We start from the raw sequence: 25,509 nt of genomic DNA, 5'->3' as shown, positions 1-25,509 counted from the left end.
AAGAAAATAACCCTTGACAAAATAGTCCCTGTGACAAAATAGCCCATCACAAAAATAAAAAAGTATGCTACAATCTTTATTGAAAGATGTAACCAAAACAGCGTTTCACAAAAATAAAAATTATGCTAAAATCTGCATCGAATTACAGTTTCATACTGTACATGAATTTTAATTCTTGATAAACTATATGATTCTCTAAATAGACAGATTATGTGCTACACTTTTAAGGATGATAATGATATCATCTGCATTGTTACATTGGAACAACTTGTCTCAAATGTTGCATATACTTTGACTTAGAAGACTCTTGGGCTCATTTTCGAAAGAGAAGGACGCCCATCTTTCGACCTTCTCACAGGGTCGTCCAAATCGGTATAATCAAAAGCCGTTGTGGACGTCCCTAACTGCTTTCCATCGCAGGGACAGCCAAAGTTCAAGGGGGCATGTCAGAGCCATAGTGAAGGCGGGACTTGGGCGTGCCTAACCCTAGGACGTCCTCGACCCATAATCGAAAGAAACAATGACGTCCCTGACGAACACTTGGACGACTTTATCTGGTTGTGTTTTTCTTACGACCAAGGCATAAAAATGAGCCCAAACTGACCAGATGACCACCGGAGGGAATCGGGGATGACCACCCCTTACTCCTCCAGTGGTCACTAACCCCCTCCCACCCTCAGAAAACATCTTTCAAAATGTTGATTGCCAGCCTCTATGCTAGCCTCAGATGTCATACTCAGGTCCATCATAGCAGTATGCAGGTCCCTGGAGCAGTTTTAGTGGGTGCAGTGCACTTCAGGCAGGTGGACCCATGCCCATCCCCCCTACCTGTTACGTTTGTGGAGGAAACAGCGAGCCCTCTAAAACCCACCAGAAACCCACTGTTCCCACATCTAGGTGCCTCTCTTCACCTGTAAGGGCTATGGTAGTGGTGTACAGTTGTGGGTAGTGGGTTTTTTTGGGGGGGGGGTTGGGGGCTCAGCACACACGGTAAGGGAGCTATGTACCTGGGAGCAATTTATGAAGTCCACTGCAGTGCCCCTAGGGTGCCTGGTTGGTGTCCTGGCATGTCAGGGGGACCAGTGCAGTACAAATGCTGGCTCCTCCCACGACCAAATGGCTTGCATTTGGTTGTTTCTGAGATGGACGTCCTTGGTTTCCATTATCGCCAAAAATCAGAAATGACTAAATCTAGGGATGACCATATTATCGAAACAAAAGATGGACGTCCATCTTGTTTCGAAAATGCGGGTTTCCCTGCCCCTGGATTGGGATGTTCTGCAAGGACGTCTAAATTGAAATGAGGACGTCCCTTTCGATTATGCCCCTCCAAGCATGTCGAATGTCTGCATGATAGCAAGAAAGTTCTATTTCAGAGCGATCTTGTTCCCTCCTGAAATGATCGATAAGTTTAAATATTGATGGATGGTGACAGTTGATGGTTTACTGGAATGAATGATCAGTGCCATGCTTTCACAGAGTTATTAGTATATGGTAAACCATCCAGTATGCGGTTCTGTACATTTCAAATTGCAATGGGATAACGAGGCACTGCGCTGAGATTTCGATGCCAATGCCCAATAAAAGTGTCCTTCCAGTAATCAGTCATTGGAGTTATCTCAGGAGGACAGGTCTCAACGATGTTCTCAATCAAGGCATGAACCAAAACAATTTTGGAAAAAAAAAAAAAGTTCCAGGCGACATTAAATGTACCGTCAATGAACCAGTGAGGGTTTTCCTAGAGAAGATGTAGATTTTCACTCATTCCAAACATCAATATATGATTCTTATCACCAACACCTGAATCTCATAGCAGGACGTTCACATTTCTGGATGTCAATCAAAGTCTACTGGGAATATCAATCTCTGCAATAGTCCAAGAGTTGGAATAAGGATGATGAGCACGCTTTTGTCTGCGCTCTATGGCCCATTGTGAAGCTACATATGCTGGAAGATGAACAGCCGACTCCAGAGAAATCCCATTGATACACTGTTGTGTAATCTGCCTTGGCTTTTCCATTCCTTGTTCAGCATGTTTTCTCATCTCAGCAACACTACAAACTGTTTCATTCTTGAATGCATCAGGTGCATGGTTGTGTTCAGCAATAGTGGTTATTCTTTGGTCTCGTACTTTGAGATGTCCTTTACAAATTGCTGTTAGACAATGCCATGATGTGCTCTCATGCACATTAGTCTGTGCCTTCTGATAACGATAAAAGTGCTCCTTATTTGATTAAATCAGCCTTGTCTTGTTTTTATATCACTGCTTCTTTCTTTCTTTTAAAAGCATTTACAAGAGTCCACCGGACTTTGTAGCAGAAATACTACAAAGAATAAAAATATGGGATGCGAGGCAAGACTAGTATCAGAAGAAAGCAGCTGAATGTACATTTAAGAAGAGCGCTGTGAAGTGACAGCAAGTAAATGCTCTCACAAAAGTTAAGCTTTGGTGAAGTGACAGCCGCACATGCGTCTAAAAATCCCCAGAGAGTATAGCTGCAGCTAATTCAAAGTAAGATCAGACCATTTTGATGGTGTGCTAATTTGTCGAGAGACATTTTGACAGTGGCTATTGTGTCGGGCTTTTTTGCTGGGGTATTTTTGACAGGGCCATTTTGACTTGATACCATCAATGGGCAATTCCCCAGAGAAGCCAATTCTTTAATAAGGGTAGCAAAAAAATTCCTTTCATAGACATTGGGGTCACATGAATTACAAAGAATCACCTGCTGTCATTCTACTGTTATGTGTATTATCACATAATGTCCATTAGGGCCAATAATATGTTTATGAATTTGAACATCTAATGATTTGTGAAATAAAATGATACAAGCAGCCTTTTACACACAGAGAAAAAAAACTGTGAAAGTTAGCACAAATGAAGCTGTTTAAAATTAGGTGCCAGCAGAACGCAGCTCGATGTCTCAAAAAGTATCTCTGACAGACTTCCTCGTACCCTCCACAGCATCAAGCAAGACTAAGATTCTCCAGTGGGCAATAACATACAATCCACAAAGGCCTTAGCCTCTTTCACTGTGATCTAAATCTTGGGTTTTCCCTGGCCCATCATGTAAAGTTTAGCTGGATAAAAAAGTGCAAACTTCACCTTCTGTTGAAACAGTCTAGAACAGAATGAAGCAAACTCCCGCCTCTGAGCCGACACCCTTGGAGAGTAGTCTTGAAAACATAGAAGTCTCAGACCATTATATTCCAATTGATTACCAGCTCTGAGGGACTGCAGGATCATAGTCTTATGTGCAAAGTTAATCAGACACATTATAATCCCCTGGGCTGCTGATTTCCTGACCTTTTAATTCTAATCTTATGGGCTTGCTCGATCCGAAGAGAGCCTGCATGGTCTGGGAGCACCAGTCATTTAATAAACAGAGATTCAAGAAAGCCTTGCAGTTCTGCCTTTGTGACCAATTCTGGTATGCCAAACACCTGAAGATTATTCCGCTACGAGTGGTTCTCCAGATCATTAAGCTTTTCCTCCAGGGTAGCCACTCTAGATATTAGTTCAAACTGGGCCATCTCCACAGCCTGTGCCACATCTTCCACATCAGCCAGGTGAACCTGAAAAGCTCTCAAATCCGCTTTGATACTCTCTAGGCAACCATCCATGGAGTCCATTTTATCAAACAGTTTTTGGAACTTTCAGACACAAAGGGAACATATCGATGGGTCTGGTGAATTGACAGAGTTAGTCATCTTAGAATCAGCGATGCTGGTTTTGTCTCAGTCCCTATGTGGGAGTTTAGATGCCATAGATATAGTCCAGAGAGCATTCTTGCACAAATATCACTGAGGCCTCCCAGATAGATACAGCAAAAAGAAGATTAATGGGTGAGCTTGACCCAAACTTCGAGACAGGGAGGGACGTAGAAAAAGATCCCATGCACTCACCAACTGCTTCATCATTGGGGACCCGAGCCACAGATGCAGAAGAAGAAGCAGAGTTGTTCCATGATTCAGTGGAAGGGCTGCTTGTAGAGACCAATTGAAACTGCTTTTTTAATTTTAGTGTGAAACCGAAACTGCAGCCAAAACTTATTGTCTACTTTTGGACGAAGCCGAAACCAAAAACTAAAGTTTGGTTGAGTGAATATGAATCAATAAGGCCCACTGGGGATTGTCTCAGATTGCAGGGGGAGAGGGCAGACACAGAATGGAAGAGAGTGCAACAGTGGATGGAAGGGGCAGAGAAAGCAGGCAAACGCTGCATGGAAGGGAGAGAGAAAGGGCAGACACTGGATGGAGCAGAAAAAGTGGGCAAATGCTGGATGGAAGGGAGGGGGGGGGAGAGAGAGGAAGCAGATGCTGGATGGAAGGTGAAGATGAGGAAAGCAGAAACCAGAGATGACAAAGGTAGAAAAAAGATTTATTTATTTATTTATTTAGCTTTAGGATAAAGTAGCATTGTAGTTGTGGTGATAAATAGAAAATGAAAATAATGTGATCTTTCTATTAGACTAATTTTAATACATTTTTGACTAACTTTCAGAGACCAAAACCCCATCCTCAGGTCAGGACAGGATACCATAACATAATGGGTCCCAAAAACCAACAAGGCAAGCAATCTGCTAACTCCAATATGGAAAACAACACAGCAGATCTATATAGTAAGATGAACCTTTATTAATAGTACCAAAATGTTGCCCGACACAGGGCTGCGTCAGGGGTTATATTCAGGGTCTTTTTTCAGCGGTTGAAGCAATACACTTCAAACACAGGAAGTTACTTTGTGAGCTGTTTTTTACATTATTATCAGGTTGTTATACCTTCAAGTCTGATGTAAACAAAGTGTTTACTGTTGATGAACATCATAACACAAGACCCTGAATATAGCCCCTGACCCAGCCCTTTGGGGCGAAACACGGCCTGTGTCGGGCAACATTTTGGTACTATTAATAAAGGTTCATCTTACTATATAGATCTACTGTGTTGTTTTCCATACCATAACATAATGACCTGCGGAAGGAGGTGTTGGCCTTTGAAAGCTAATTGAAAAATGTATTAGTCCAATAAAATGGTATCTTCTTATTTTCAATTTTTTTTGTTTTATTTCTGTTTGTTAATTTGTAAAATGGTGATTGGTATTTGTCAGGTTTTTTTCAAATTTACATCTGCTGTCTTTATATTGCACAGTATTAGGGGACATGCATCACTGTTTCTGTGGTGTTGCATTGTATGCAGAATCTGACTTATTGGGGGTTCAGTTTAATTTTTGTCTACATATTTCTGTTTTTAGTTTGTGGTTACTTATTCTGTACTTGGCGAGGATGTATCTGTGTTCTATGTGAAAAAGACATGGTTTTGTGTTGGCAGGATCATTTTTACTAATGTCTTGTTTAGTTTTACAATGGGTGTATTGATGTTCTAGTGCTCACTGCAATGTTTAAGATGCTGCCTTTTCCTAGGTATACTCTTGTTGTGTGACTCATGGATTATTATTAAAAACTAGTGTGAAAGGCCAGTTTCAGAGAGGAATGAAACGGGCGCTAGCACCGCTTCCCCCCCCCCCCCCCAATGTCTGCGCTGCCACTGTCCCCCTTGCCCTCACCAAGTCGCCGCTGCTGCTCCCCCCTCTCCGTGCGGCCAGCAACTGTCTCCATCCACAAAGGCGGTGCGGCGGTCCAAAATCAGCATCATGTGTTTTAACGAAGCAGGCGAGGCACCGCAGGAGGCCATCAGGACTGGCAGTTGGCTGTGCAGCCGGTCCTCGCGCCTGGACGTCAGTGCCCCTGGAGAAGGACCCTGTAGAAGTGACGTGAGGCGAGAGGAGCGGCTGCAGAGCTGTTTACACGAAGCTGATGTTGTTTTTGTTGGTCCGGTACTGCAGCTTCGGGCAGAGATCAGAGCGGCACGGCAGGTCTGTTGGGTGTGTGTGTGGGCGGGACTGGAGGGAAAGTTGTTGGGCGGAGGGAGAGGGGGGAACGGAGGCGACTTGGGAGAGGGGGTGTAGAGTGAAAAAGTACTACTACTACTACTATTTAGCATTTCTATAGCGCTACAAGGCATACGCAGCGCTGCACAAACATAGAAGAAAGACAGTCCCTGCTCAAAGAGCTTACAAGGCCCATTTCTGACACAAATGAAATGGGCGCTAGCAAGCTTGGTCTCGGAGTGTGTATGTTTGTGAGAGTGTGTGTGGGAGTGACTGTGTGAGAGAGCGAGTGAATGTGTGAGTGTGTGTGTGTGACAGAGAGTGAGTCTGGGTGCGAGTGTGTCTGTGAGAGAGTATGTGTGTGAGGATGACAGTGTGTTTGTTTGAATGAGTATGTGAGACACAGTGAGAGTATGTTTCACACAGATACACTGTGTGTGAGAGAGTGTGTGTGTGTGTGTGTGTGTGTGTGTGTGTGTGAGACAGAGTGTGAGAGAGTATGTGTGCGATACACAGACTCTCTGTGAGACCGAGAGAGTGTATGAGACCGAGAGTGTGTGTGAGTGACTGTCAGTGGCATACCAAGGAGGGGGCGGTGGGGGCGGTCCGCCCCAGGTGTACGCCACTGCAGCGCGCGCCTGTGGACTCCAACTTCGCGAATTTTGCTTGTTCGCTGCAGATCCCTCTGCCCGGAACAGGTTCCTGTTCCGGGGCAGAGGGAGCTGCAGCGAACGAGCGAAGTTCGTGAAGTCGGAGCCCACAGGCGCACGCCGCGGCACCCCCCCCAGCGGCGTGCACCCGGGGGGGGGTGTCATTTCGCCGGGGAGGGGGGAAGGTGTCATTTCGCAGGCGGGGGGGGGGGGGGGGGGGCACATCGGCAGATTGCAGCTTGCTGGCTATGTTTGAGTGAGTCCAATTTCCACTCAGATGCTCAGTTTAATGCTAGTTCTCGCCGGAGGGAGAGAATAAGCAGAGAGAGGCAGAGTTGCAAGCCCCTGGTGTTGTTTTAAATGTAAATGTAAGGGGAGGGAGGGAAGAAGTAAGGGGGAGGAAGGGTGTTCTGTGCTTTGAGATCATCAGCCATGCCCTGACGATACAGCGGGGGGAGGGGAGCAACCCAGGCAGCAGAGTCAGCAGGAGAGGAGCGTGTTTCCCTACTCCTTACTTCTGCCTGTGATTCGTGAAACCGAATATCTACACCACCATGCAAAACGGAAGTGAGGCTTCATTAGAATGTTGGTGGTGCCTTTTATATATACAGATAATTTTTTCATATAGAGGAGGGGGTGTTAAAAAATGATCGGCCCCGGGTGTCAAATACGCTAGGTACGCCACTGCTCTCAAGACAGAAAGCAGCGTACCTTTCATGTAAATATGTTAAGGGCCTGTGCAAATCGTATAGCTATGGTGCTAGCTGTGTGCAGCCTACCAGAAGAGTGTCAAGATAGTGAACTCATACCTGACCTCATAGCAGAGACATTATAAGAGGGATCTGACACTGAAGAGAGACCATTTAAATGTACAGACTGTGAAAACATTTTCAGTCAAAAGGGGGAACTCGAACAACAGGAAACATGTATAAAAGAGACACATTTTACATGCTCTGAGTATGAAAATGAAGCTAATGCAGCACCTGAAAATAGTAAAGAAACAGACTATGTAAAAGTATAGAATATGGGAAAAGCTGTAACAATAAAGTAAACATTACAGAACATCAGAAAAACACTGATAATAGCATATCTTCATGTCCTGGTTATGACAGTAGATTCAACCAAGAAGAAAGCACAAGAAATTCAAAATTTCACCCAGGAGAGCGACCAGTTTCAAGTATGGAGTGTAAGAAAAGTTTCAGTTGCCAGAAATTATTGTCAAAGCAGCATAGACCCCATTCAGGGAAGAAACCGTTTACATGCACTGAATGTAGAAAAAGCTTTATTCATAAATCACAGCTAACAAAGCATCAGAGAATACACACAGGTGTTAAACCATTCACATGTGTTGAGTGTGGTAAAAGCTTCTGTCAGAAGATACTCCTCACTATTCACAAATTGAAGCATACAGGATTAAAACTGTTAGAATGTACTGAGTGTGGTAAAAACTTCTGTTATAAGCACCGGAAGGGCAATGAACATGGCAAGGCTGATGGCCTCTCTAGGAAGGAAAAGCCAGAGCCACCCTGACACTGGACTATCGAGACCTGATCAGCGGTCTGTGGAAGCCACAGTCCGGGGTCTCTCTCTTAAGGGGGGAGGTGTTGTAATGGTATCAGTTTATTACTGAAATATGTAGCATGTTTGCTGGATTATATATACACCAATATATTTGTGTATCTTTTGAAGATATATGTTTGTGCAGCTTTTGGAGAATAGTTTCATTTCAAGCCTCTCTCTCTCCATTCCTTTTTAACTACACACACTTAACAAACACAAAAGAGCTTCCTCTGCCCTCCCACCTAACAAAAGATGGACTAAGGTGGGCACCTGAATAAGACAAATGGACGCCAGGACATCTGCAGAAAGAAGGACTTATAATGTGGTCATGTGAACAGACTACATTAACCATAATGCCTTGCAAAATATCCAGGACATGCACACACCATGCTTCTCTGCTAACATTATAAAAGGCCTGGAAACAGCCCAGCTCGCTCTCTTGGGACCTGCCTCCTCTTGGGACCTGCCTCCTCTGGAAACCTGCCTCTCTTGGAAACTGCTGCTCTCTTTGGGGTCCGCTGATGCCTTGCTCCTAAAACATGTGCTTACCTAATGCTGTTCATACTGTGTAACAAGGACTTGTAAGTAACATAACTTTTGATCTACCTGCTACTTTGTCCTATTTTACGCACAGATTATCTGTTCTAAGATCCTTTTAAAACCTACCTCTTGTGTGCAATTGTATATTAAATCAATCTTTTTGAAGCTAAAAATACGGTCTCTTTGTGTTCTGAGTATATAGAAGCTATATATACTTAATATATATTTAATTTATTGCAATTATCACCTTTGGTGATTGGTGGAGAAATTAATATCCTAAAACTTATAAATACAGCACCTGCTCTTAAATTATAAGCAGTGGCGAGTTGCTCTCGAGCTATTTTCCCCAAAATAAATCATTTCTTCCAACATATTAATTGCTGGAGAAGTGGGTAGAATTTCTTGTAACATATTAATTGGTGCAGAACGGGGGCAGGTATTCTGTGCAATTAGAATGAAATAGCATTGTTCTTAAATTATATTTTTGTATTTTGCTGCTTTATAGAGAACTGAGTATCAGGTTTCATTAATTAAATTTCCGATTGATAAACTGATAAGGTTTTCAGGGCATTTAGAATATTTAGAATGCTGTGCTGGATGGATGTTTGGTCTTATTTAGGTACTTATGCACTCATGTACTTTATGTATTTTATAATCAAATCTCTAGGCATGCTCTGGCATAAAATAACCAGTTTTGCAGTTTCTTTTGAGAAGGACATAGATAACCCCACTTTGCCTAAGCAATGCATAGAATCCTCTGGCCCTAATCCTTGGACCCGTAATGTAACTGATGATATTTCCACCCCCTCTGATATTGATTTATATTCAATTAAAGAAGGGAGCAAGAGAGTTTCTGCATGCACTTGGTTAATGTGGACCATGTGTAAGAAAGCCTTAAAAGAACATGCAGAATTGAATGAGATGTTACTGGCCAAAGAGAGAGAATGCATGCAGGTAAACACAGAAAAGGATTTTCTAATCACAATGGCTAGTTGCTTAAATGATCAATTAGACGCCCTTAGAATGCAGGTACAAAGCCAGGCAGCTCAGGAAAATAAAATGAAAGCCCAAATTCTAGCTTTAGAAATGCAGGCTAGCCAGGTTCCAGACTTGAAGCATTTAATCAGAGAATTAATACTGCAAACGCCACATATAGATGAGAATATTGATCATGTACAGGATTCACATTTGCAGGGGTCAGCCATTACGGGTCTCCCATGTGCTCCTCCAGACCCAAATACAGCTACAGCCATGCCTGTTTCAGCTGTGGTAACAGTATCACAGTCCACACCCGTAGCAGGAGGTTCAACTAGAACCATTAGTTCTCAGATCCCCTCACAGCATCCAAAACCTCAGCACATATATGCACAACCTGTTCTGCAGTCTGATTTAAATGCTCATGAAGGTAAGCCTCCAGTTAAATGTTCAGCTCCTCAGCACACAGATGCACCACCTGGGCTGCATTCTGATCTAAGCTCCCATGGAAGGGAACCTCTAATAAAGAAATCAGCTCCTCAGTATGTAGCTACTGAAAACCACCAGCAAGCATGGGACATTTTAAACTCTCATGTAGCCTTGCAGATATTGCAGATAGCTAACAATAAAAAGAGAAATTTGCCGCCAGATAAAAAGAAACTTATAACTGCAGGTCCTGCTGGACCAGAAACTGACATTCTGTCAGCCCTTCCTGCAATTTAATTTCAATTAAACATGAGGAGACGCATCCAGTCTAGACTGGACTCCACAGCATGACCCACTCTGCAGATGGCAGGGAAATCCAGGTGCTAATTTTTAAAATATGTTGGACCGGAAAATAGAAAAAGTTTTTGCAATGGCCCTTTGCAACACTGATAAGAATTAAAGATGTAGCTTCTATTGTTCTTTTAATTTTAAATGTAGCTTTTATTGTTCTCTTGATTTAAAATGTAGCTTCTATTGTTCTTTTAATTAAAAATATAGCTTCTATTGTTCTTTTGAACATTTAAGATTTAGTAATGTCTCTTTGCAATAAGTCAGATTTAAAAGGTCTCTCTGTGATAGCTTCTGTTGTAATTTGTTTTTGATATAATATTGTTTAAGGATTTAGAAATGTCTTTTTTCTGATGAGTGACTCCCACTGGAGTTGAAACTAAAATACTGGGTAAGAAGTTTTAAAAATGCCTCCTTATAATAGGTAACTCCCGCTGGAGCTGAAACTTAATATTGTGCTTTAATGTGAATTAACAAGATATGCTTATTTTTATAGAAAAGAAACTAAAGCTTAAGAAAGTAAAGCCTGTCTGCACTGCACGCTGCTGCTCGCATACAATGATATAAGATTATGGGAAGGAACTGTGAACAAGAGAGGGATCCCCCCCACCAGAACCGGAGAGCAATGTGACCTGCTAAATTAATGTATAATGTGTTTTTCTGTCTTTTTCAGAGTTTGAGTGTAAATCTAAGATTAAATCTAAGATTTAATGGTGCTAGTAACTAATATATATATGGCTATCTCAGATATATTTCTAAATAAATAGATCCGATCCTGTTCTACTTATATTTTAAAAATAAACGGATCTATGCTGTTCTACTTGAGATAAAAACCATATAATATTTTGCTAATTGTTGCTTATTTCTAAATGAATGAGACTGCGGTGGTAATCCAGATGGATGCCGCAGGTGCTGCTCTTGGTGCTCTTTGTGCTTTATTAATTTTGCTAATTGTTGCTTAGTTCTAAATGAATGAAAATGCTTTGGCAAATCCAAGATGGATGCCGCGTACGTTGCTTTTGTGTTCTTGTGCTTTATTTGCAGGTTAAGCTCAATCCTGGATCTGGAATGGACGATCGGAGACCTAAAGGCCTAATAGAGTTCTTTGTTTGTTTGTCATGTGGTCTCCATGTTACATGTTTGTTTTATGTTATGGGGTACCCAAGAAACTATAAGCAGACATTAATAGACCCTCCCTACTAACAGTCCCTCCATTAGTTCACATTGTCCAAGAAAGAAAAAAAAAAAAAAGAGACCATTTTCACTGGCAGGCGAGCTATAGTAAAGAAAACCATGTTCACTATTATTGAAGCTATGGCTACAGATATATATTAAGTTCTACCAATTGCTATCTAAGGATATATATTCACATGTGTATATTTGAAATTATGAGCAAAGGTTTCTCTTTACATGATCTATCAGGTACAATCAGTACAGGGAATGTTTCTGACCTTTTTAGTTTATTCTGCATTACAGCCAGTACGCACAAAATGCTCTCTCTGGAATGAAATATTGGCTGTGTGCAAAGCAAAATTAACATATCTTTTCTAAATTCTTTACAACATTAAACACATGAGTATTGTCTATTAAAGTGCAACATTAAACACTGCTAAAGCAGATAAATATGGTAACCTTTTACCACACTCATTACCCATAAAAGGTTTCTCTCTGAAAAATAAAAAGTTTCTCTCTGAAAGGTAGTTCATGGCACTATACCATGACTCTGTTTTTGTTTATTTGGTCAATGATTAAGTAGATATTATTGCATAGGATTGATAGGAATAATTATTTTGTGTGTAATAGTAAATTATTATAATTGCATACATATGTCTTTCTTGTTTCTAATGAAACAGTAGTATAATAGCTCCACATTTACACTCTTGCTTATGTATTAGCCTTTTATCACTGGTGTGAATACCTCAGTTAGCCTCTGAAATAGAAAATATAGGGAAACATTCACAGTGTTAGGAAACATTCATAGAATATTTTTCCTTGGAATGTCAAACGCTGAAAATATGACTGAATAGATTGTTCCACCCCATTGCGGTGGTAAATTGGTCAATTGCGCACTCTCATGCTATTGATCTAGCTAGCATACTGGGTAAGATATCCTGTGGCATAAACTAGGGAGCAGCCTATGCCCCTGAGCAGGTGACACAAACAGAGGTGGTCTCTGGAAATAGAGCAAAATGATGCTTGTGTGGCTGAAGTCATATAAAGTGTACTTGCAATCCTATTTTAAACCAGAGCAAAGCCATACTCTGCCACCTGACTGAACGGAAGCCTAATGAAACTGACCACAGAAAACTTAACCCTAGCAGCCTAAATGTAAGTCATGAGTAAACAAAAGTAATAATGATGAGTCTTTTTGCTTATAACAGTCATATCCCAGCTAAGGACATATTCCAAGATTCATAGTGATGTGACATAGTAGATGATGGCAGGAAAATACCTGCACGGTCCAGTCTGTTCAATGTCCATTATTAAAAGATTCACCTCTTCCAGTACACATGCCCATGTAAACAGTTCAGTACCTTTGCTATTGTTCTTTTGATATTATGCTACTGTACAAGGTTAGAGTTGTTTTTTTTAATTTTAGCTATTATAGTTCATTTTATGGCTCCTCATTCCAATATATTAAAAATTTATTTTCACTCGGAGCCAAGAGAGGGAATGTAATGGTATCAGTTTATTACTGAAATATGTAGCATGTTTGCTGGATTATATATACACCAATATATTTGTGTATCTTTTGAAGATATATGTTTGTGCAGCTTTTGGAGAATAGTTTCATTTCAAGCCTCTCTCTCTCCATTCCTTTTTAACTACACACACTTAACAAACACAAAAGAGCTTCCTCTGCCCTCCCACCTAACAAAAGATGGACTAAGGTGGGCACCTGAATAAGACAAATGGACGCCAGGACATCTGCAGAAAGAAGGACTTATAATGTGGTCATGTGAACAGACTACATTAACCATAATGCCTTGCAAAATATCCAGGACATGCACACACCATGCTTCTCTGCTAACATTATAAAAGGCCTGGAAACAGCCCAGCTTGCTCTCTTGGGACCTGCCTCCTCTTGGGACCTGCCTCCTCTGGAAACCTGCCTCTCTTGGAAACTGCTGCTCTCTTTGGGGTCCGCTGATGCCTTGCTCCTAAAACATGTGCTTACCTAATGCTGTTCATACTGTGTAACAAGGACTTGTAAGTAACATAACTTTTGATCTACCTGCTACTTTGTTCTATTTTACGCACAGATTATCTGTTCTAAGATCCTTTTAAAACCTACCTCTCGTGTGCAATTGTATATTAAATCAATCTTTTTGAAGCTAAAAATACGGTCTCTTTGTGTTCTGAGTATATAGAAGCTATATATACTTAATATATATTTAATTTATTGCAATTATCACCTTTGGTGATTGGTGGAGAAATTAATATCCTAAAACTTATAAATACAGCACCTGCTCTTAAATTATAAGCAGTGGCGAGTTGCTCTCGAGCTATTTTCCCCAAAATAAATCATTTCTTCCAACATATTAATTGCTGGAGAAGTGGGTAGAATTTCTTGTAACAGTGTGAAGGAACAGTGTTTTATTTATTTATTTTATTTATTTGTAGCATTTGTATCCCACATTTTTCCACCAATTTGCAGGCTCAATGTGGCTTACATTTGCCGTAATGGCGGTTGCCATTTCCAGGTAACAGAATACAAGTGGTGTTGCGTTAAGGTGCATACATACAAGGTAACATAGATGGAACATAACATACATGGAACAGTTCATGGTATATATATATATATATATATATATATATATATATATATATATATATATATATATACCATGTGCCTACATACATGGTAAAGAATACATTCTGGTATTGCATGAAGGTTCCTGAGTGACAATTGGATTATAACATTCATTAGGACGTCGATTATGGACAGACCATGTTCGACATAAGGATTGAGGTGATAGTAAAATGTATTGTATATTTTCCTGCATTGTTTATGTTCTGAAGTATATTTCTCCTATTTGGCCAGCAGGTGGTGTTTCTTTGCTGTAAATCTATTATAGAGAATTGAGTGTTTTTTCTTTAGTTTGACACAAACAGGAAGTACTATTTATTTGAAATCTTGTTGACTGGGCTCTGATTGGCCCGGAGTTTGAAATTACCCAGCAGTTGTTGCTGGTTGTTGCTTCAGTCTTAGCCAGGGAGGAAGGAGACATAGATCTCTTTGCTGAGGCTCAGGTGAATTATATGTCCTGACCTTCCTAGGTACTGTTATAATTGATCCATATTTCAGTTACCTGTTATTCTATTTGCACTATTTTGTCCCACTGTTCAATTTTATTTAAAGAGACTAAACATAATTGTTTGTTCACCCTGTTTCTCGGGTCTGTGAGTGCTTTCTGGGAACTGTGGGACCACTGGGAGTGTGGCCCCGGTAACCTAGAAACCACTGGGGATAACTGGAGAGCGGGAGACTCTCCCAGATGCGGTTGTAACCCAGTTGGTGGGAGGAGGATGCTAGTGTAGAGCACAAGTGGTGAGTGCAGGCGGACCTGAGCTGGGGATAGACCCTCTAAGTGGCCGCGGGGTAACCCCAGGTGGGTGGCTAGGTGTTTCATCACAAGGAAAATGGTTAAAATAAACGTAGAGGAGCAGCTGCGAAGGTTAAAAATGTACATCAGAAGTGGATGTTATTCAAAAATACCATCCTGGAAGCCCAGACCACATATATTCCAAGTAATAAAAAAGGAGGAAGGAAGGCCAAACGACAGCCGGCATGGTTAAAAAGTGAGGTGAAGGAAGCTATTAAAGCTAAAAGAAAATCCTTCAGAAAATGGAAGAATAATCAGACTGAAAATAATAGGAAACAGCATAAGGAATGGCAAGCCAATTGCAAAGTGCTGAAAAGGAAAGCAGAGACTTTGAAAAGAAGATTGCGTTGGAGGCAAAAACATACAGTGAAAACATTTAAGTATATTATTTATTTGTTACATTTGTATCCCACATTTTCCCACATATTTGCAGGCTCAATGTGGCTTACATTATACCGTAAAGGCATTCACCAAGTCCTGAAGGGGATAAGTACAATAAATGTTGCAGTGGGATAGGGAAGCTAAGAATCAGTCAAGTTGGGTTTAAGGTAAAGGGTTGGTTAATGTCTAATACGATCTTTGAAGTGTTGCATGATTGAGGCATTTAAGTTGGGTCAGTCAGGTATGCCTTTCCGAATAGGTGAGTCTTTAATAATTTCCTGAATTTTAGGTGATCGCAGGTTGTTTTCACCACTTGTGGCAGTGCGTTCCACAGGCGCGTGCTTATGTAAGAGAAGTTGGACGCATGGGTTGTCTTGTATTTTAGTCCTTTGCAATTTGGGTAATGAAGATTCAAGTAAGACCGTGATGATTTGGTACTTATGTATTGTAGACCAGGACCGATTCTCAGAAGACTGTGTTCGTGAAGAGCTAGCAAAATTAAAAATAGACAAAGCAATGGAACCTGATGGGATACACCAGAGGGTACTCAAGATACATGGAGACATTCTGGCAGTTCCGTTGTTGGACCTCTTCAATGCTTCTTTAGAGCCTGAAGTGGTCCCTCTACACAAGAGCAGAAATAAGGAGGTGGTTAGGAATTACAGACCTCTCAGTCTGACCTCAGTGGTGAGTAAACTAATGGAAACGCTTCTAAAATGGAGGCTATCTAAAGGAGGGCCTCTGGATCAGTCTGGTTGGATTAAAGCGAGCTTCACAAACTGGGTTGGACCACAAATGGAGTCATAACCTGAGTGAGCTCTCCATAGGTTTGTCATTATTCGCAATCTCTGGGGGGGTGGGGGGGGGGGTGTCACACAGTTTTATTTGGCCACAATCATAAGGTCATGGCTACAAAAGACTGACAAGTACCGAAAGGAAAGATTACCAGGTAAGACTTTTTAACATATTTATAAATGATCTAGAGATGGGAATAACTAGTGAGGTAATTAAATTTGCTGATAACACAAAGTTATTAAAAGTTGTTAAATAGCAACAAGATTGTGACAAATTGCCCAGTCTCCCAGTCTTGTAAGGTCCTCTTGCATCTAAATGGCAGATGCTATTTAATGTGAACAAGGATAAAGTGATGCACGTAGGGAAGAGGAACCCAAACTATAGCTACGTGATGCAAGGTTCCACATTAGGAGTCACTGTCCAGGAAAGAATCTAGGTGTCATCGCTGATGATATGTTGAAATCCTCTGCTCAATGTGCAGTAGCAGCTAAGAAAGCAAAACAGAATGTTAGGAATTATTAGGAAAGGAATGGAAAACAAAAATGAGAATAATGCCTTTCTATCACTCCATGGTATGACCTCACCTCGAATTGTGTGCAATTTTGGTCACCGTATCTCAAAAAAGATACAGCAGAATTAGAAAAGGTACAGAGAAGGGCAACCAAAAGATAAAGGGGATGGTACAACTTCCCTGTGAGGAAAGAGGCTAGGGCTCTTCATCTTGGAGAAGAGATGGCTGAGGGGAGATATGATAAAAGTCTATAAAATACTGAGTGGAGTGGAAACAGTAGATGTGAATCACTTGTTTACTCTTTCATAAGTACATAAGTAATGCCATACTGGGAAAAGACCAAGGGTCCATCGAGCCCAGCATCTTGTCCACGACAGCGGCCAATCCAGGCTAAGGGCACCTGGCAAGCTTCCCAAATGTACAAACATTCTATACATGTTATTCCTGGGATTTTGGATTTTTCCAAGTCCGTTTAGTAGCGGTTTATGGACTTGTCCTTTAGGAAACCGTCCAACCCCTTTTTAAACTCTGCTAAGCTAACCGCCTTCACCACATTTTCCGGCAATGAATTCCAGAGTTTAATTACACGTTGGGTGAAGAAAACTTTTCTCCGATTTGTTTTAAATTTACTACACTGTAGTTTAATCGCATGCCCCCTAGTCCTAGTATTTTTGGAAAGCGTGAACAGACGCTTCACATCCACCTGTTCCACTCCACTCATTATTTTATATACCTCTATCATGTCTCCCCTCAGCCGTCTCTTCTCCAAGCTGAATAGCCCTAGCCTCCTTAGTCTTTTCAACAATACAATGACTACGGGGCATGCAATAAAGCTACTAAGTAGTAAATTTAGAACAAATCAGAGAACATGTTTTCTTCACCTGACATGTATTTAAAATCTGGCATTTGTTGCCAGTGAATGTGGTAAACGCAGTTAGTTTAGCAGGATTTAATAAAAGTTTGGATATTTTCTAAAAGAAAAGTCTAAAAGCCATTATTAAGATGACTCTTTGCTTTAATACTTTCATGTATTTCACCACCATGTAACCCAAAACCCTCTGTAAAACCAAATGTATATTCTCTTCTATTTCTAGTATCCATATTGAACTGTAAGCCACATTGAGCCTGCAAAGAGGTGGGATAATGTGGGATACAAATGCAATAAATAAATAAATAAATTTGGGAAAATCTACTACTTTATTTCTAGGATAAGTCAAAAATCTGTTTTACTCTTTTGGTATACTGCCAAATACTTGTGACCTGAACTGGTCACTGTTGGAAACAAGATACTGAGCTTAATGGTCTGTCCCAGTATGGCAAAGCTTATGTTCTTATGACTTAATTTGTCCTTCCTTGACATCCACACCAGACCAGTTGAGAATCTGGGGGATATAGCAAAGCTGTCCTCAAGATGAGTAGGATCTGGAGATACCTGCTCAAATTACTTTAATTCCCCAAACCACCTCCACTCAAGCTCCTACATCTAAGGGCCTTGTTTTCTAAGGTGCACTAGCGTTTTTAGCATGCGTGCTAATGCTAGAGACATCCATATATTCCTATGGGAGTCTCTACTGTTAGTGTGTGAAGCAAGAAGCTGGTAAAAAAATCTGTTGGACCGCTAGATGACTGAGGGGTAAAAGGGGCACTCAGGAAAGACAAGGCCATAGCGTAGAGATTAAATTAATTCTTTGCTGTGGTTTTCAACGAGAAAGATGTGGGAGAGATACCAGTGCCAGAAAAGACATTCCATGCTGATGAGTCAGAGAAACTGAAACAAATCTGTGTAAACCTGGATGATATAATGGAGCAATTGTACTGATAGAATTGAAAAATGAACTTGTAGAGCTATGTTAGTAATATGTAATTTATTTTTAAAATCAAGCATGGTACCAGAAGATTAGAGGGTAGCCAATGTAATGCCAAATTTTAAAAAGGGTTCCAGAGGACTTCCGGTTGGGATATGGTGGAGTGAGGCCAGAGGTCTGAAGGCTCCTGCTCACCCAAGCTTAATATACATTTAATTGACAACATCGGTCTCTTTTCAACTACTATTCTGCCATCTTTGCACCCAGACTACTGTTCTGGTGATGGTCTGGTGGTTGCATGGCCTCAAGACTTACCAAAAAAGAATGGAAGGATTGCACAACAGACGCAAAAATGGAGGAGAAGAGTGTGCTGTCATCTCTGGCTCCAAGCTCTGAGTGGGCAGTAGAAATTGTAGCGGATGTAAGTGCAGTCGTGGAATCTACCATTGTTCTGTTCCCTGACAGCCTTGCACTAGTTCATAACGTGATCCTAAAATGTGAGTAATGTCTTTACTGTTATTCTCATTTCTAAGAACTTTCGCTGCTGCAGTCTCTCATTGTAAAGATATATGAGCAATGCACTGTGGGTAATGTAGTTCACAGGCAATGCAACCACACTTGTTTGGCTGTGTAAGAACTGCTATCACTGGTTGTGAGGCTGCTCAGACCTTCTCTCTCTCCCTCTCCCTCTGCCAAGCTTGGCTCTTTTGTCTTCCTGTTCAGTCTTACTATCAGAGGTCAGCCAGGTATGACCTTTCCCTCCTATCTCTAGGACTACCCCTTGCTATCCGATAGCAGGCTCTGTCCCCCATTGGTCTCTGTCTGCTCCTCCCTGTATGAAGCCCCACCACTTCCTTGTCCTTTCAGCCATGTGGGGCTTCTTCCTCCATTATAGCCAGGGCATGGAGCCCACCACCATCTCGCTCCAGACAGCTCTGTCCTGCTGAAAATCCCTGTAACGTCTAAGCCCTCGCACTCCCTGTAACGAACCTGGATTTTTTACCCTGTAAATATCTTCTTCCAAATGAGATATTGCACATTGCAGTCACCCAGCTTTGGACTATTTCTACCTGTTCAACTACTTTCCCCTCCCCCTGCAATACAACTACCTCTCTTCAGATCTCCACCTCCCACAGCCTCCAGATTCAGAAGTCTCTGTATCCTGAACATCTATCTGTGAGTAAATTATCTGTGATTTATTCAATAAAAGAGACTTTACAAAATAATAGAGACTTCAGGTGATTGCTGCGCCAGGGTTATGCTCCATGATATTGGGGCTTCTTATTATCAAGCCCCGAGAGTCATGACAACCATAGGGAAACAATTTCAACACATATTTTACTGTCTGCCTGGAAAATGATTGAATGCTAAGGACGATTTTTATAAATTTGTGGGAAAAAGTATTTTAGTCATCTTACAACCTATTAGTGGGTGATATAAATTTACATTTGGAATCAATGACTAATGTAAATGTGACTGAATGACATTTCTGAATATTTTGGATTTCATAACATCTCAGCCCATGAAAAGGGGCACCAACTTGTTAATTACCTATTCCAATGTATCTGAGGGAGCAATAACTTTTTAAAACCAACCTGGAATCAGGTTATCTGGACAGATCACTTTCAGGCTTCTTTTAATATGATATGTATTGGTTGGCAGTATCACAGAATAAGATTACACCACCTAGGTCACTTCCAATAATAAAACAATGTAGACCAAAATTGACCAAATTCAATTCTGGAAATATATTATATTACAAATTCCACTATCCGCGGTAGATCAGAATGCCTGGTTGAATGACTGGAACATAATCATCTACGGCGTAGTCCCAGGATACGACACACCTCATAGACCTACCAACCAGAAACAGAATCGGATCTTCACGATCATACTTAACCTTACACTACCCAAATTGCAAAGGACTTAAATACAAAACAACTTACGCATCCAGCTTCTCCTACGTAAGAGCACAGCTATGGAATGGACTCCCAAAAGCTGTAAGAGAAATCCATAACCATCTAAACTTCAGAAAATCACTAAAAACCCAACTTCTTCAAAAAGGCTCACCCCACTGATCCAACATAAATCCCCACATCTAGCAACACAGCACAACCAATGATTGTACTGACTAATATTCAATCCTCATTCCCTTCTACCTTCACGGTGCCTAACACACTCCTACCTCATCTGACCACAATACGACCATGTATTTGTTATCAACCAACTGGCGAACGCCTTTACGGTATTATGTAAGCCACATTGAGCCTGCAAATAGGTGGGAAAATGTGGGGTACAAATGTAACAAATAATAATAATAATATATTGCGAATTGGTTTTAAATAAGGCATATTTGAAAATGAGCCCCATAGCCCCAGTTTGTGAGAGAAAAATCAAGCATCCGGGTAACAAATGGTTTACGGTTGCTTTAGCAGAGATGAAGTATAATTGTAGAACTCTTGAGAGACTATGGAGGAAGGATGAATCACATCAAAATAAGAAAACTTGGCAAAGAGCTATAAATGCTTATAAAAAAAGCCATTGCAAATGACAAGGAAAAGCGTTTCTCAGAAATTATAGAAACACCTCTAACGTGAGAAGACTTTTCAATATTACTAACTCTCTTACTGACATGTCCATGGTTACTAAGATATCAGGGGAATTACTACAGAAAGCTGATCAGTTAGCCTCCTTTCAAAAGAAGATTCAATCTGTATTTGAGCAATTACATACATATGATAATAATAGGCACAGACCTTATAATTATCTCCCTCTGGTTGAGGGCTATTTGGCAGATTGTATTTGGAGTACTTTTCACAATATTTCCTTAGTTGAATTGGATCCTTTAATTTGAAATTTGCAAAATCACACTGTTCAGACATTTGCCCAACTTATTTAATGAAAGTCATACCATCAAGAGTTTAAAGAAGTTTTACTTCAATAGATTGATCATCTTACTGATATGCTTCCTGAAAACTTTGCTAATTCTGTTTAAACACCTATACTAAAAAATTCCTCTGCCTCAAAAGGAGATGTGGCAAATTATAGACCAGTTGCGTCTACCCCTATTTTACCAAAATAATGGAGGCATTGGTACATAAGCAACTGCAGTCTTACTTGGATCAGTATGATCTACTGCATGGTTCAAAATCAGGCTTTTGTATAAACCATAGTACAGAAATTTGCTAGCTTCACTACTGAATTATGTTAGAAATCTTTTAAGTATGAAACAAGGTGCCTTTATAATTTATTTTATTTATGCATGCATTCTTGTATTCCACTATTACCCAAAAACAAATGTCAGTTCAAAGTGGCTTACAATGTACATTTTGGTGGAGTTGCAATAGTGTTTTGCAATGTGGAGAGGGCATCTATATTTCGTGTGATTATTCATAGAGTTTTTGAAGAGATAGATTTGAAGAGGAAAAGGTAGTGGTAGCTTCTGTGTCCAGTTGTAGAGTTTTGGTGATGTTTATTCATATAGTTTTTAAAGAGGTAGACTTGAAAGGAAGGCAACAATATCTTTGTGATTAGCTGTAGAATTGAAGAGGTAGGTTTTCATTTATTTCCTGAAATGGATGAGATTTGTGATGCTTCTTATGGTGTTTGGTATCAAGTTCCACCATTTGGAACCCTGATAGCTAAATCCGGCTGTGTAGATAGTTTTGTAGATGGTGTTTTTGCAGTTGGGTAGATATAGGAGTACGTAGTTTCTGTTTACTGGTGTCAGGTTCTCAGGTTCAGAGCCTGCGGGGCCGGGTTCTGGAGCAAACGTGAGCCCTTGGGCTGCTGCCGAGGAGCGACAGCAGCAGGCAAAACCCACCAACCAACACTGGGCAAGCACACCGGCAGGGACTGCAGGCACTGCCCAGTGAACCAGAACACATGGACTGGAATCCCCTGGACTGGAGGACACAGGACTGGAACACTGGACTGCAATCCCCCGGACTGGAGGACACAGGACTGGAACACACACCGGACCGGAACACACTGGACTGGAGCGCCCCAGACTGGACACACACCGGACCGGAACACACTGGACTGGAGCGCACCAGACTGGAACACACACTGGACCGGAACACACTGGACTGGAGCACACTGGACTGGTCCGTACAGCTTCACCTGCACTTGGCCACTACCCCCCCCCCCCCCAAGGGTTGAGCTCTTGGGTTCGAGTGGCCGGCAGGACTTACTGGATACCGGATGACACAAGGACCAGGACTGGAAACAGAAGAGACAGCAGTGCTCCAAGGAACCGGACTAACCAGGGCACTCCTAGGCCTACACTAACAAAAGGACTTCCTAAGCCCTATACTAAACAGGAGCTCCTAAACCCTGCTCAACAAAGGGACTTCCTAAGCCCTAAACTAACAGAGCAGGGAACTAAACACAAAGCTAACACAGGTGCTACTAAACACTAAACACACAGCAGAAGTGCTACCACACACTACAAGGGAAAGCAGGGAAGCTACACACCTACGCAGAACAGGTGCTTCCTAAGCACTACACTAACAAGCTAAACACAAAACTAACAAGCTTCCTAAGCACTACTCTAGCAAGCTAGCTACAAAACTAACAAGGTGCTTCCCAAGCACTACCCTAGCAAGCTAGACACAAAACTAACAAGGTGCTTCCTACAGCACCAAAACCCAAACAGCAAAGACTGCAATGCTCCCAATAACACAAACACCAGAAGTACTTCTAACAGCAAAATCTGTAGTGTTCCTAACAACACCAAACCCTGAAGTACTTCTAACAGTAACAGAGCTTCCAAAGCCCTACACACAGCAATGCTTCCAAAACCAAGAGGGAAAAGCAGGAAAGCTAAACACACAGACACCAGTGCACACTGCACTAACACTAACCTGGACCTTAGCAAAAGCAAGCAGGGAAACTAGACACGAAGTCAGAAGTGCACACTGCACCACCCTACCTAAAGCAAACACCACCGTTGCAAAGGCCTTGAAGGAAAGCACACCACTTCCTTATCAAGGCCCTCCCAGATGATGTCACACTCCCTAGACCCCGGCAACAGCACACTGACCCAGAGAGCACACTGAAACCCATAGAGGCCCAACCCACACCAATGCAGCACCGTGAAGCACTTGAAGCCAGTACACCCAAAGAGAGGTAGAGCAACTCAGGCAACACCCACAGCTGCAGTAAAGTGAGACAATTAAGAGTCATGCTGCTGGAAGCTGCCAGCACAGAGAGAGAGAGAGAGCCAGCTCAGACAGGACAGACAAATGAAACAGAAGCCAGCTAAGCTGACCACCAGGAAAAAGGTAAGTTTGAGAGGGGTTATGGCCACAATCATAACAACTGGGTTGGCATTTCTTGAGGATAGTTCAACCATATTAAGCATATATTCGAGTGCCATTCCAAATAGTATCTTGAAGACTAGGATGCTCGCTTTGAAAAAAATATATATATATATTCTTGCTTTGACTAGTAGTCAATGTACTGTTTCAAGTAGTGGGGTTGCTCTTTCATATTTTGATTTCTTGAAAATTAGTTTTGCTGCCGAGTTTTGGACTGTTTACAGCAATTTTAGTGTGTTTTCCTTGCACACTACATATGCTGCATTACAGTAGTCTATTAGCGATAGTACCGTTGATTGGACCACTACCCGGAAAGACTGTCTAGGGAAATAGTCTCTTATTCTTCTCGGTTTCCATAATGTTCTGAAGCATTTTGATGTTACTGCTGATATTTGATTGTTCAGTGCTAGATGTTTGTCAAGAATGATTCCTAGTATTTTAAGTTGTGTTTCAATGTAGTATGTTTGTTGGTTGATTGTGAGTTTTTGGTAGGATGTGGGGTTGTGTGGGCTGGATAGTACTAGGAATTTGGTTTTGTCTTTGTTCAGTTTTAGTTTGAAAGTTGTTGCCCATTCTTCCATGAGGTCCAATCCTTTTTAAAAAGCTTGTCCTGATTTGGAGGATCCAAGATGGCGATTTGAACAGTTGTGGCGTGGTGGAGCTCCCGATCACCAGTGAGTGGAGTTATTTTGGGGAATTTTCCCCGTGCTGGAAATGGGGAAAAGGAAGGGGAAACCCAAAATACCCACCTCCTCGGGCTTGGTGGAAGCCCCAACCGCCCGACAAACCACCCTGGAGAGCTTCGGCGTCCATGCGCTGGGACAGCTGACACACGCTTTGACGGAATCCGCAACCTTGGAGGCGGATCGCAGCATTGAGGGAGTTTCGTTAAGCCCTCCACCTGACACAACTCCTCCAAGACCAGGAAGTAGCTACGCATTGAGAGGCGCCAGTGAGGGTCCAGTCTTCCCTAACTGTGAGAGGACCTGTCGCGGTGTCAACCCCGGGTAGGCTGTTATCGGAGGAAAGCCAAAGCCTGGAGCTCTCTTCTTCTACTGCCCAGAATGCTGCTTCCAGAGGAAATGAAGGTATAGTGAGACCAGCTGTTGTAACTATGGAATCGTTATGGGATGCGATACAGGGATTAAATTCCTCCCTTCTTCAGTTATCCAACTCCTTTAGGGGAGAGATTGCAGATTTGAAACAGTTGAGTCAAACTCTGTCTAGACAAACTGAAAATCATTTGAATACAATTACTTCACTAGAAGTTGAGGTTGCTCATTTACAGAGTTTTGCAGTCTCAGCTATCAGGGATAGGGAGTTTCAAGCACGTAAGCTTGAATACTTGGAAAATCAGGGGAGGAAAATAATTTGCAGTTTTTAAATTTCCCAAAGTCACCTCTTATGGGGGAGATATTGGGAATTCCGACAGAAGGCTATCCGTCTATAGTCAGAGCCCAATACATCACAGGAACTTCCAGATCTTTGACTGTACAATCTCAACCTGATTTAAATCTGACTGAATTCCTAGAGAGTTCTCTGGAAGTAATAACAGAAAGAACAACCCTTCTAGTGATATTTGCCAGATAGAAATAATATTTTCCAAATGTATTTTCGCTATATGAATGCAGTTTTCCTGGGGTCTAAAATACAAGTTTTCCCTGACTTAGCAAGGGAAACACAGAATTTTTGGTTATAAAACC

At 41.5% G+C, this 25,509-nt stretch overlaps 1 long non-coding RNA gene across 1 annotated transcript; it reads left to right on the top strand.

Moving 5' to 3' along the window:
* The first annotated feature begins 10,699 nt into the window (after positions 1–10,699).
* LOC115478434 lies at positions 10,700–24,606 on the top strand. Its single transcript, XR_003943521.1, has 3 exons — positions 10,700–10,709; positions 16,426–16,435; positions 24,428–24,606. It is a non-coding gene; the product is annotated as an uncharacterized LOC115478434 (long non-coding RNA).
* The last annotated feature ends 903 nt before the right edge of the window (positions 24,607–25,509 follow it).

Source organism: Microcaecilia unicolor, chromosome 1 (assembly GCF_901765095.1).
Source record: "Microcaecilia unicolor chromosome 1, aMicUni1.1, whole genome shotgun sequence".
Classification (NCBI taxonomy): domain Eukaryota; kingdom Metazoa; phylum Chordata; class Amphibia; order Gymnophiona; family Siphonopidae; genus Microcaecilia; species Microcaecilia unicolor.
The sequence above is the reverse complement of the archived record's forward strand: the minus strand, read 5'-3'. Positions and strand labels throughout refer to the sequence as shown.